The sequence below is a fragment of the Schistocerca piceifrons genome, chromosome 3, assembly GCF_021461385.2.
Source record: "Schistocerca piceifrons isolate TAMUIC-IGC-003096 chromosome 3, iqSchPice1.1, whole genome shotgun sequence".
NCBI classification, from domain to species: domain Eukaryota; kingdom Metazoa; phylum Arthropoda; class Insecta; order Orthoptera; family Acrididae; genus Schistocerca; species Schistocerca piceifrons.
In genome coordinates this window covers 576285281-576299318 of record NC_060140.1, presented here as the reverse complement: position 1 = coordinate 576299318, position 14038 = coordinate 576285281, and the positions used below count along the sequence as shown (strand labels likewise).

The 14038-nt window shown below is 25.9% G+C and overlaps 1 long non-coding RNA gene across 1 annotated transcript in view; it reads right to left on the bottom strand.

Annotated features, from left to right (window-relative positions):
* Positions 1-4497: 4497 nt before the first annotated feature.
* LOC124790107 overlaps positions 4498-14038 on the bottom strand; it is a 54971-nt gene continuing 45430 nt past the window's right edge. The window contains exon 3 of the long non-coding RNA XR_007016224.1: positions 4498-4610. This is a non-coding gene — a long non-coding RNA (uncharacterized LOC124790107). The remainder of the gene's footprint in view (positions 4611-14038) is intronic.

The window sequence follows — 14038 nt, the reverse complement described above, 5'->3', positions numbered from 1 at the left end:
AGAATGTTGAAAATTGTAGTAAAAAGTAGTATGGATTGAATTATGATTTAGAAAATATTCTGAAGAAAATGGTTACTCAGGTGCATGTAGAGATCTGTTGGAATCTAATGATTATTTTAATAGGAAATGAGTGAATAAGGAAATGAAGAAGAGAGAACTAAAATATAAAAACAGAACAATTTCAATCAATTGCTAAAACAGAAAATTTGAAGAATTCTTCCAAACTTAATTAACAAACATTAATCGACCTTATTGTAAAGCCAATTGACAATATTAATAACAGCAATAAGGATAATGAATTGAATAAAAAAACTTTAGAATAGCTATTTCAAAACTGTAAAATAAAAAATTAATAAATATTTAAACTAAGATAAAGCCAATTAATTGATCTTATCAAAACATACTGAATGTAAAGTTAATATGTAAAATGATTTGAGCAATACATCCTTAAGTGAGAAGGAAATCAATAATAAGGTAAATAAGAACAATATTAATAACGATAATGAGATTTATTTTCAAAAACTTCTAGTAGATAAATACCAAGAAATTAAGCAAAAAAATTATCAGAAAAATATACCAGGTTTTAATTTTCTAGTTGTTGAAGATTTTCCAAATCTCTTGCACGAATTTACAGAACAGTTTCTACTTTAAAAAAAAATGGCTCTTGGAATTAACAATAATAGTAATACTGCTGAATGACAAGAATTTGTTAATCAAATTAAAGAAGAAACAATCACCAAATTAATAAATATTTTAATTCAAAGAAGAGCAATTAAAGTTGATATGAAATTTTATTTTAATTTTAAAACAAGATGAGGTAATCAAGTTTTAATAAGAACAACTAATTTATAAGATTAGCAATGAAATAAGTAAATAAACTATTAACTGAAATGGATGAAGTGCAAAGGTAAAAATCTGGTTAATCTTTATTTCATATAGATAGTTTATAAGTAAGTGTTAATAAACATAATCCAATTTTTGGTTCTTCTTATATTTATTTTCTAAAAGTAATTAATGATAAAAATCAATAACTAAAGTAAAAAATAGATATAAAAAATTCTTTCTTCTTTAGATAAAATCAGCTTTATATCCTTCAAATATTTATTTATAAAGTGTTTATTATTATAAAAATACTGGATTAGAATTAAATGAATTTTTCTGAATAAGATAACGAAATTTTAAAGACCAGTGAACAGATATTCCCATATTTGAAAACAAATCAAATATTTCAATTTATATTAATGCATATGAAAGCAATGAAGAAGATGAAAGAATTATTCTATATCCTCATTACCTTATGCAAAATAAATAAGAAATACATATCAATCTTCTTTTAATTAAAGATTAAAACAATTCACATTGTTGCTGGAAAAAAGATTTACCTAGAATAATTGGATCTCAAACAAGGAAATGCAACAGAAATATTTATCCTTTGATATAGGTGTTTACAATATTTTCATTCACAAGAAATGTTGAGCAGTCATGAAAATGTTCATAACGAAAATAAAAAAGGAAAAGTACAATGGCTATAAAAAGTCAAAAAATTGAAACTAAAAAATTTATTGCAAATCATTTTGTAAATTATGCATATTTCCAATGCTTATTAAAAGATATTCAAATTTGTCAACCTACTCCTGAAAAAACTTACATCAAAAAAGGTCAAAAATATTAATCAATTTCACTGCTTTATTATGTTAAACATTCTAAAGGCCATTATAAAAATGCATATACTTGCACACGTTAAAAACCCGAAAAAAATTCCTTCAAATGCTAAAACAAGTTTCAAGAGAAATTGGTAAAATATGTGAACAAACTATTCGAATGAAATTGAATTTTAAAAATTCAAATATTATTATATTACTACTCGTGAAAAGGAAGTAAAACATCGTTGCCATCAAACAGGAAAATATCGTGGAGCTGCACATAAAAATTGTCATCTTAATCACCAAAATCTTATATTTAATTCAGTTTGTTTCATAGATGAAAAATTATGATTTTCATTTGTTTATTAAAGAATTTTCATATGATAGTAAAGAAACTGATATAATTCCACATAATGAAAAATTATATTTATTTTAGTAAACATGTTGATGATGGAGTAGCTAAAAGATTTTAACCTACAGACAAGTTTATATTTATTGTATTGATAAAATATCTTCTAATATTTCAGAAGAAATATTTACAGAAACAGCAAGACATTTTGAAGATGAACAATTAGATTTAATAATTAAAAATGAACTTTAAACTCATTAATATATGGATATTGAAGAAGAAACTAAATTACATAAAAAACATATTTTTATTCAAAAATTAATAAAGACAATATTTCTGTTGACGATTATAAAAGACAGGAAACAGTCTGGAGAAAATTCATTATTAAAAATTTAATATAGACAAAATTATATATAAAATTCACATTTTAATTTCAGCAGATGTTTTCGAGAATTTTAGAGATACATTCATTACATCATATAAGTTGGATCCATCTTTGTATGTGACTGCACATGGTTTACCTTGTGTTTCTATGTTAGTTGAATTACATTAATTCTATGATTGTTATAAGATTTTATTTCTTAAAAAAGAAATTTCAAATGGAATTTCACAAACTATTAAGAGATATGTGAAACAATTTAACAAATAAATGAAAATGTTTTAGCGAAAAGAATAACAAACGAATTATATTGCATATTTAGACACAAATAATGTAAAATTGTTAGGCAATGTACAATTTGTACTGCTTAAAACCCTAAAGTATTAATTCTACAAAAAATTTCAGATGATTATAAATTTGGTTTTATTTCCGAAGTTGATTAAGAATATCCAAAGAAATTACATGATTTACGTGGATTCATCAACCAGAATGAGGAAATCGATTATTAACAACATTAAACAATAGTCAAAAATACGTTTTACATTGTAGAAATCTTAAATAATGTTCGAAATAAATTAAATGAATAATCATAGAATCTTCTCAAGTGAACAATCAGATTGGTTGAAGAAATACATTGATTATAATACATAAATGAGAAAAAATGTTTCAACCACTTTGAAAAATATTTTTACAAGTTAATGAATTATTAAGGGATGGGAAAGAAATGGAAAATAATAGACACATACCAAATATTAAAATAATAATAGATATAGGGAAAGAACACAGATTATATTCTAAAACAAAATTATGAATGTACTACAATATTTTTAGAAACTTTAGTAGCAGTTTATGTGAACGAAATAAAAGTAATGTTCGTTAAGCCAATCTATAATGAAATAATTATTTTAGATATTTAGAAAACAAAAATTTATTATTTTGATTAGATTTTTAAGAAAACAAAATATTGTGTAAATAACAATTTATGTTATTAGGACAATGGTTCTTTCATTGACAACTTAAGAACTGAAGATTTTTGTAGAGATATAAAATTAATGATAAAAAAATTTGATACAATTGATGATCCAAAAGACAGTATTTATGATTTATGAACTTTCGAAAGTAAATCGGAAAGTTTTATAAAAAATTAAAGGAGTGGAAAAGTTATGATACAACATATTAGTTTAAGATAGAAAATGTTTGCTTATAGAGATTGTGAAAAAGAAGAGAAAAAGTATAAAGGAGTTTAGAAGTCTATTGTGATAAATGAAATTACTTTCGATGCTTATGAGAAATATTTAACTGACTAAATAGAACAAAATAGAAAAATAAATGGGTTATATAATTTAAATATGAATCATACACAGTTGAATGTAATGAAATTGTAATAAGTTCTGATGATGATCAACATGTATACCATATAGTCATTATGAATTTAGCTCGAATTAAAATAAATTATGATAAAAATGACGTCTTACAAGAAGTAGATAGTTGCACCTAAATTAGACGAAAATAAAAAAATTAAGTAGCTTTTAATATATGGTCATTATATGTTTCTTTTTGATGAGTTTTCAAATAAAATTTAAAATCAGATTTTCCACAATAACCTTGAGGTTATTGGTAAGAATAGAATCTTTATTTTTTTACATTTTAAATGTCATATCTAAAATTTTAATGGTCATAGATACGAATATATTTAGAATAAATTTTAAATTTCTTACCAATTTTTTTACAAATAAAAGTTTTGATATGGCAATTGTGATTAAGTTCTCTTTGTTTCTTTCTTTTATTAATTTTACAACTTGATTTTCGGCAAATTATGTCTTGTTATTTTAATTTCTTTATGAATATGTTTTTCATTATTTCACACTTGACAAATCATTTTAATTTTGCATTCCATATACACAGAAAAAATTCGCTAGACTTTACAAGAAAGATATATTAAATTTTTTGAAGTCGCTTTTAAATCTAAAACATCACCAACTTATATTAAATAACAAATAAATTATAGTAATCATGGATGAAAACCAATATTTACTTTTATGTAATTCAAGTTGCTGATATATTATGATACAAACATCCAAGATATGAACAATGGAAGTGACATAAAACTATTAAAAATATTTGTACTCATACAAAATTTATTAGTGATCCTGGTTTCTGAACTTTACTTATCAAATCCAAAATGCCCTTTGCAGAAAATTTTCAAGATGGGGTTTATGATTAACTTTACCCCTCAATTCTGAAACACAAAGAAAGTAAAGTATTAGCATTTTATAAGGATAAAATAAATCATAAAACTTATTGTATAGAGGAACAAGAAAAAGAACATACAAAAACATGAACAAATCATTAATTTAGAAAAGTAAATAATAGAAGAACTAGACAAATTCATGCAAATAAATACCTTACAAGTACATGCCATTCCGCAAATAAGTGATGAAAAATGAAGACCAACTTAAGTTATTTTAAAATTACCTGATGTTAATAATAGATATTACGTTATTTGCAGGCAAATTAAAAATTTACATAATGAAATATATATCAGAAAGATTGATCCTAATTGTAAAGAATATTTGGAATTAATTATATTACAAGTTTAGTATATTTTATCAACAAATTAAATTAAGTTTAAGAAATGGTTGCCACTGAAATTATTTCTATACTTTAAAGAATTCATGAGAAATTTTCTATGAAGATACCAATAATCTAGCAAACGTTTCTTAGAATATAAATCTAAATTTCCCAATTCTTTTTCATAATCAAATTAAAATTATATCGATGAAGATATTCATATTCAATTAAAACAAGAAAATTATTCTAACCATTCGATTCTAACAAGTCAAATTTAAAATCGTCAAATTATTTCGAAATGTAGTCGTTTTTGTTAGCCTTTACTTGAATATCAAAACAAACTCCATTATTTTTAATAAAGCAATAAGAGTATGAATATTATATTTACTTGCAAATATGTTTAGCTATTCTATAAGTAAATCCAACTACATATAACATTTTTTATCAACATTGAAAATTGACATTATTTCTTCTCAGCCAGTTATTTTGTGAGTTATCATTAAATTTATTACCTTTCTTATTTAAAACTGTTAGAACAAGGTAAACATCTGGAAAATTTATTTTAAGTAGTCCTTGTTCATACAAATTTCCTTTTATTTGTTCACTGATTAAATCTTCCTATTTATATGTGACTGGATCGAAAAGTTGTGTTGCCCAGCTTGCTGTGTATAATTTTCCAGAAATTTCCTTTTGTTTACTTATTTTTCCATTAACAGCAATTTTATATTTAAGTTCAGTAACTAGACAGTTACCAAGAAGTTTTTTTCAGTTTCCTTTTTTCACCTTTCACACACATTTGTAGTGTTGAATCTTTTGTATCACTATGTATCGAAACTAAGACAAATAATTATAATTTCTTTGATGGGCAAATTCCTACCATGCCTTTTCTTTATGTGCTCTATTAAATAGTTCAACAATGCTTGCTTTTAATTCACTAAAAGTAAATAATGATGAATGTTAAATTTTTCATGATCTCTTGAAATTTCTTATTTTAGGTACTTTATCATTATCTCATTAAAATATTTTTGTTTTCTCCTCTCAAATACTTTTCAAAATATTAAAGAAATTTTTTGCCATATTTATCTTTATCTGAAAGAGCATTAAGAAATTTTGAAAAACATTTATAAGACTTAATAGATGTTTATATCCATTACTTATTTTCGTAATTCCTTTCAGATTACCTCAGTCCATTTCGACTAAACTAGATTACTGTAAATCATAAATTCGAAAAAATTACATTTTTTCGATTAAAAATCTTTCTAATTGGTTCATGAAATTCATTAATAATTTCTACACTAATATTTACACTACTGAATTCCTTCAACAAATTTACCTTTTTTAGTTTTACAAATGGAACAAATTCCTTCAATTCTTGATTTCCCATTTTCAGTTGTTAATCTTTGAGGATAATTTTTTTCAGTAAACTATTTTCACTTCAAACTGTAAATGAGATTTTCACAACGTTTTTCGACCGGTATAACTAACTTTACAATATCTGGAATAGTATTACCAGAATCTTTTAATGTATCAATTATGAAACTTATTTTGCAAGGTACTTTTACTAACAAAACTTCAGCTTTTATTTATGTAAAGTTTGATTCAACTCTCATCCAAATATCAAAATCATCAAATAATAAATCTCTCTTAATGTTTCACCAACTACAAGAACTTTTATAATTATTAAATCCTGTTTATTGAAATTCTGCATTTTCTCTTCACCTCCAGTCTAAAAGAAAATTCAATAATGTTTTGATCATATACACTATGATTAAGTTTTCTAATTAATTAAAGTATGGAGTTTAATCTTTTCCTGAACATAAGTCTTCAGTTTGCAGAGATTTGCACTCTGTAGAGGAGTGTGTGCTGATATGAAACTTCTTCGCAGATTAAAACTGTGTGCCGGACCGAGACTCGAGCTTGGACCTTTGCCTTTCGCGGGCAAGTGCTCTACCAACTGAGCTAACCAGCATGACTCACGCCCCATCCTAACAGCTTTACTTCTGCCAGTACCTCGTCTCCTACCTTCCAAACTTAACCGAAGCTCTACTACGAACCGAGTTCGAGTCTCAGTCGGGCACACAGTGTTAATCTGCCAGGAAGTTTCAAGTCTTCAGTTGTTGTCTCTAACATATTGTGATAATTTAGATTATGAAAGTCTTCTCTCCAAATATCTTTTGCTAACTGGATCCATATGATCAACTGGATGGATAATGTTAAAATTTCTACAATTTTTGAATTAAATATAATATTTAACTAAATTAAAAATTTACTTAATTCTTTCTAAAATGGTTTTTACATTATCTATTTTTTGTCGACTGATGCTAGAATATTTTTTAATTTTTTATTGATGATCTTTAGGTTCTAATGACTGAAAGTCTTTTATTTTTCCTTAATTGGTATTGATTTTATTGCAAAAAACATCTATTTATTAAGTTAAAATATCGTTCAACATATTTTTCAAACATAATAATCAGTAAACAAGTAAACAAAGTTGTCCAGAAATTGCTTCATCAACATTTTATACTTTCTCCTTGTAATATATATCATTTTTCCCAATTAATTTCCTAGTTGTTTTGGTATATTTTCTCATATGAACCTAAAACCTATTTACAATCTATATTTTTAATACCGAATTCGATCAGTTCCAACATCATTAGAAGTATTTAAATTTAGTATTCCATCTCCTAAACTGTTGGTTAATTAGTTATGTCACCAGTTATAAAAACACTGTGAAAATGGTGTATGTTTAATTGTTTTACTAATTCTTCAATGTCAAAATTAGATAAGGGATTATTAAATTTTTAGATTAATGCTTTAAAATTTTTTACTACGCTTCCTTTCTTTTCGATTTCCAAATTATCTCTTCCTGTTCTTTTCTTATTTTTAACTGGATTTGAAATTGCTGTGTCTCCACTAGCAAGTGAACCAACTGTTGCTAAATACAGTATTGCAACTAATAATAATAGTTAAAATAAACCTTCTTGCTTCGCTTCTTTGTTATTTGTTAATATTCTACAATCTTTTTCACAATAGTAATAGTTAATGAAACATGTAAATTTCCACCCGTTTTTTCCTCTTTCTTTTTTTGAGCATCAGTTAAAATGGCTGCATAATATTTAATGGTTAATTATTAAGTTTAGGTTTCACTGATTTTTATTTTTTCTACTGGGTAACAAATTAGTATCAATAGGAAGGTTATTCATATATATATATATATATATATATATATAATTTAATAGACAACATTCTCTTTTATCAACATTTAAACTCATGCCTCATTTTCGTTATCCGTATATATTTCCTCTAAGTGCAGTTGTTCCAATTTTTTCTCCTAATAAAGAAGCATTGACAAATATTATTTCTTTTGCAAATAATCAATGTTTTTATCTTTTTCAACCATTTTTCCTAAATCTTAATTTTCTCTATAAAAATATCATGTTCTTTACATTTTTATCTATTAAATAAATTAGTTTATCATTTCTAGGCAGTCATTCTTCTAATTTTCTTCCTAGACCACAATAGTTATAATCAGGTAACTCCATTTCCAAAATGTATGTGGTAAACTATTCAAAAATATGATTTAATAAAGAAATCCGTATGCATCATTATTAATAAAAACGCTAATATTATTTCATGATATTTGAGGTATTCCAACATTTTCATTCAGATAATTTTTATTTCCAGCTAATTCTTCACCTTGAGACACTGTTAATCTATCAATTAAATCTGTAACATTTCTGAATAGTTTTGATAATACATCTTCACCAGTGTTTTCAAATGAATCACCAAGTTTTCTTTCTGAAGAACTGCGAAAAATTATTAATATTTTTTCTCCTACTTCATTTTATTTCATTGTATGCTGTACTTGAATTGAATAAAATTCTTGTATAATTTTGTAAATCTTCTGTTTCTAAATCATATATAGTTACTTGTTTTCTAGTTAAAAGTTTTATTAATCAATCTCTTCTTAAATATTCTTTTTCACGATTTTTAGTTTGTCACCATGCAATTCTTCTGGAAATTTTCTGGCATATTTATAATGACCAACAGGTTTAATTCCCAATACATCATTTCCACTACAATTAACAAACTATAATATTCTTTCACTGATATTTATTTTTAATGCTTTTTTTCTTTTAATTTTCCTACTATTTTTGTAATTCTCTAACAAATTATGTATTTCTTATTCACTTAATGTTAAATATTTTTTTCCACTTTCATTGTGTTTATGTGTTGGAATATCATTAAATTCTTTTAATGATGTAGATTTCAATGATGATGATGATGATGATGATGTATGGTTTTGTGGGGCGCTCAACTGCCCTTCATTTCAAGAAACCATTTGTTTTTCAACTTACTTATTTTCTTTAATTGCCTTTAAAACGTTTTCTCCTAATACCTAAATTCCTTTCTTACATTTTCGTATTGTATCGATAGCTGGATAACCTTTTTTAAATTCTTTATGTACTGTTCTTGGAATTTATCCATTCTCCATTCACTAAAATCTACCTTTAGTTGTTATAGTACTTTTTTATTTTGTTTGGCTTTCTTAACTATTCCTATATCGTATTTTGTAACCATATATCAAGAATAAAAAAACAATAATCATTTATTTATTTTACATTTAACACTTATGTTTATCATTTATATTAAATGTTTTGTGTTTAACGTTTTTCTGTTTAACGTTTACGTTTAGCATTTACTTTCAATCTTTATCTTAAATGTTTATGTTCAACATTAAAAAATGCTTAATTTTATCTTGTATTTACCTTCATGAATTGTTCGTGTCTTATCTTTTGTAATAAACCCAAATTTATCTTTATTCCAACATTTACTCCATTAGTCTTTAAATTCAGAAAACTTTAAATCACAATCATCAAATTCATGATAAAAAAATTTTCTTGAACTACTTGTATTCCAATTTATAATATGTTTTACTTATCTAAAAACCATCAATTCCTTCATGTCTTTAATGTAAAAATTTCTCTAACTAAATCTTTAGTTTCACTATTTAATTATCAAAAATTACAACTGAATAATTATTACATACATGTAATGGAATAATTACACAACTATTTTTTTAACCTAACAAATTTTTTAATTGAATTTACCTTTGGGGTTTTTACATTTGTTTGGAATTTCTTGATATTTTGGTTGATCTAAGCGTTTTCAATGAACATACAAATAATTAATTTTTTTGATTGCCTATCCATGTGTTTAAATACAATTATCAATCGTTAATGTTATTTTTCTACATCTGTTAGATCCTATACTTGCACATAAAATTGAATTTGGTAAAACTTTTAGTTCTTTTTTTTCTGTTATTCTTATTTTTGGATCTCAATTTTTCATCTATTTACGTATCTATTTCAATATACATGAGTAGATGATTTCAATTGCTTGATAATTCTTCTGTTCTGAAATCATGTTTCATTGTACCAACAATAGAAACTTCCAAAAACGTTTCACTAATTTGTTTTATACAACTTTTTACCTCTAGTTGTTACATAGAAAATAATAAATTTAATTGTGATGGAGAAACAATAGAAATTTTTTATTGGCCAATGTACAGGGCTATTACAAATGATTGAAGCGATTTCATAAATTCACTGTACCTCCATTCATTGACATATGGTCATGACACACTACAGATATGTAGAAAAATTCATAAAGTTTTGTTCGGCTGAAGCCGCACTTCAGGTTTCTGCCGTCAGAGCGCTCGAGAGCGCTGTGAGACAAAATGGCGACAGGAGCCGAGAAAGCGTATGTTGTGCTTGAAATGCACTCACATGAGTCAGTCATAACAGTGCAACGACACTTCAGGACGAAGTTCAACAAAGATCCACCAACTGCTAACTCCATTCGGCTATGGTATACGCAGTTCAAAGCTTCTGGATGCCTCTGTAAGAGGAAATCAATGGGTTGGCCTGCAGTAAGCCAAGAAACGGTTGAACGCGTGCGGGCAAGTTTCACGTGTATCCCGCGGAAAATTGGCTCATGCCACAACTGGAGACAGACAGCGCTGACTTCATCTTTCAACAGGATGGTCCTCCACCGCACTTCCATCATGATGTTCGGCATTTCTTAAACAGGAGATTGGAAAACCGATGGATCGGTCATGGTGGAGATCATGATCAGCAATTCATGTCATGGCCTCCACACTCTCCCGACTTAACCCATGCGATTTCTTTCTGTGGGGTTGTGTGAAAGATTCAGTTTTTAAACCTCCTCTACCAAGAAACGTGCCAGAACTGCGAGCTCGCATCAACGATGCTTTCGAACTCATTGATGGGGACATGCTGCGCCGAGTGTGGGAGGAACTTGTTTATCGGCTTGATGTCTGCCGAATCACTAAAGGGGCACATATCGAACATTTGTGAATGCCTAAAAAAACTTTTTGAGTCTTTGTATGTGTGTGCAAAGCATTTTGAAAATATCTCGAATAATAAAGTTATTATAGAGCTGTGAAATCGCTTCAATCATTTGTAATAACCCTGTACTTTGAAAATTTTAGAAAAATTTATTGATTCCAAAACTCATATTAAAGTAGACAAAATTTTACATAGAATTGTCATCGATTGTGATAAAAAATTATACATCGATATAAAAGAAAATAATATTGGAATTGCTGTAGCATTTAACAATAAAATTATTGAACCAAATAAATAATTGTTGATAAACATGTTCCTAAAATTATTCTATTTGAATCAATTAATATAATTTTTCATTTAGTGAATGGAATTCCTTTAAATATAATATTCATTTTTATTGATTAACTAATACCAATGCAACTGTTAGACCAAATTCGTAATTTGCCAGCCAATAATTTATGCACCAATTCTTCCTGTAAATATTACAATTTTTAATGCTATTCAAAATTTAAAACAGCTATAAATGATTTCCTGTTAGAGCAAAAACAAAAAATAATATATGCATTCCTAACAACAAAGCTGAAATGCATAATAATCTCGGCAATGGTTGGCTTCATCCTAATTATTCACAAGTTTGTATGATTTTTGATTTTATTCACACAGATCTAAGTGATTTTTCTGCATATGACACAAATCATATATTAAACTAATGGATAAATGTGTTTGGAAAATGTTTGATATCATTACAATTACAAAAGGAAACAATATTATATCTAGAATCACACATACTTTTATGTTTCTTCAAGTGTTTTTTGTTTAAATTTTTCCCTTTTGAGTGAATTAAATATGAAAAGATATATTCTTAAAGAAGGGAAAATTGAAACCAAACAAAATGAAGTTCTTTATTCATTAGAATTATTTGCTGTTTTTTTTAAGATAATAAAGAAATTATTTTTGAAGCTGCGTTAAATATTATTTTTACTTCTAGCTGGAGAAAAGATTAAAAAGATTCCATTCTTCATTGAACAATAGAATATCGTATTTCTACACTTCCAAAAGAAACTGAAATTGTTGTTAAATATGAACCAGAATATTCACTTGAATCAGAATAAGACAGACTTAAAATCCAAAAATGCCAATTTATTTCTTTGAACTAGATACAGCTGAATTTGGTGGTTTACAGGGAAAATGAAATTTCGAATTAGATATCACTAATTATTCTATTGAATTTGATATGCCTTACATTACTTTCATTGTTTTCCAAACTAATCGAAAAATAATCAATTACTTGATTCTTCTTTATTCAATCATGTTAAATTATAAAAGATGTATGTTTAAAATGGAAGAATTGAAATATCTTCCTCAATAATAATGGGATCTTGAACCATCAAACAGCTTCTTCAAAGCATATGATTATTTTGGACATTTTAAAGAAATAACTCAAATAATGAGAGAATGTAAGTCTATTGAATTTAATCAATATATTCCTATTTATGTAATTAATATGTCTAGAACAGAGAATGTTGTAATTACTCAAAACAACCATTAAATTATGTGCATTCCTTAATGAAAATATTCCTAATTATATAGTTGTACATGTTATTATGTATGGAAAAAAATTTAACTTAATATCCATAACTCAGAATGCATACTTATAACTTGTAACTTAAACATAAATAAATAAAAAATGAGAAAAATTACAGAACTTTTGACCCCATGTTTTCATTTCCCTGAAATATTTTCAGGGCAGTAGATAAAATAAAAATTGAAGCTTAACATGTTTCAAAAATTAAAACATTCTCTTAACATTTTCCACAACAAACTGAAGAAAAAAGTTGAGTTATTTAAAAAGTTAATAAATGACATGAAAGGAAATTTTTATTTTAATTAAATGTAAAAATAGAAAGTTTTTAAAATTTATTAAAATTTATAAAGTGAATTGAACAATCTTTGTTCGATTTTTTTACATTGATAAATAAAATATAATCAAAAATTTACTTTATCATCATCTTTTGAAAAGATTGTAGTATATTATTGTGGAAGAGTAATTATAAATTTATCATCTAAAAGTAATAAAATTTTGTCACCATAATTAGTTCGCAAAATTTCAGCTTTTGCAACGATGTAAGATTTAAATTTTTGAAGTTCTGATAATTTAGTGATCATTTCTGAAGACACATTGCTATAGTTGTGAAGTTCACTTACTAGATTTTCAACGCTACCATACGCATCCATTTTTCGTTTGTATTTATAGAGACTGAAATTTGATTTTTTTATTTCATTAAAATGTACCTTTGAGAGTTTTTTAATTTAAATTCCCATGTATAAAATGTGTTCAAAGTTTTGCTTGTTCTCATTTATAAAGATTACAATTTATTACATTTGAAAATTTTTACATGAGAAAATAAAAATTTGGGTTTTTCCATACAGGCCAATACAATTTTTTTTGTTGGTAAAAAATCCAAGTTTGCAACCTGGAATTTTTAAATTCCAAAATACTCTTTGTCCCAGAACTCTCATAAAAATACTATTAATGTGTAAAACAATGTCAGCCCCAACAGTAGGGTTTTCTGTATTTTAACCAGAATGGGACTGATATTAGAGAACTTGGAGATGTAGCCAGATGAATGCATTATTGAAGCCAAACTAAATGATATAACAATATTAAACCTTTATGCCCCATCAGGAACATATATCATAACTAGCAGTGGAAAGTTGCTTAGTA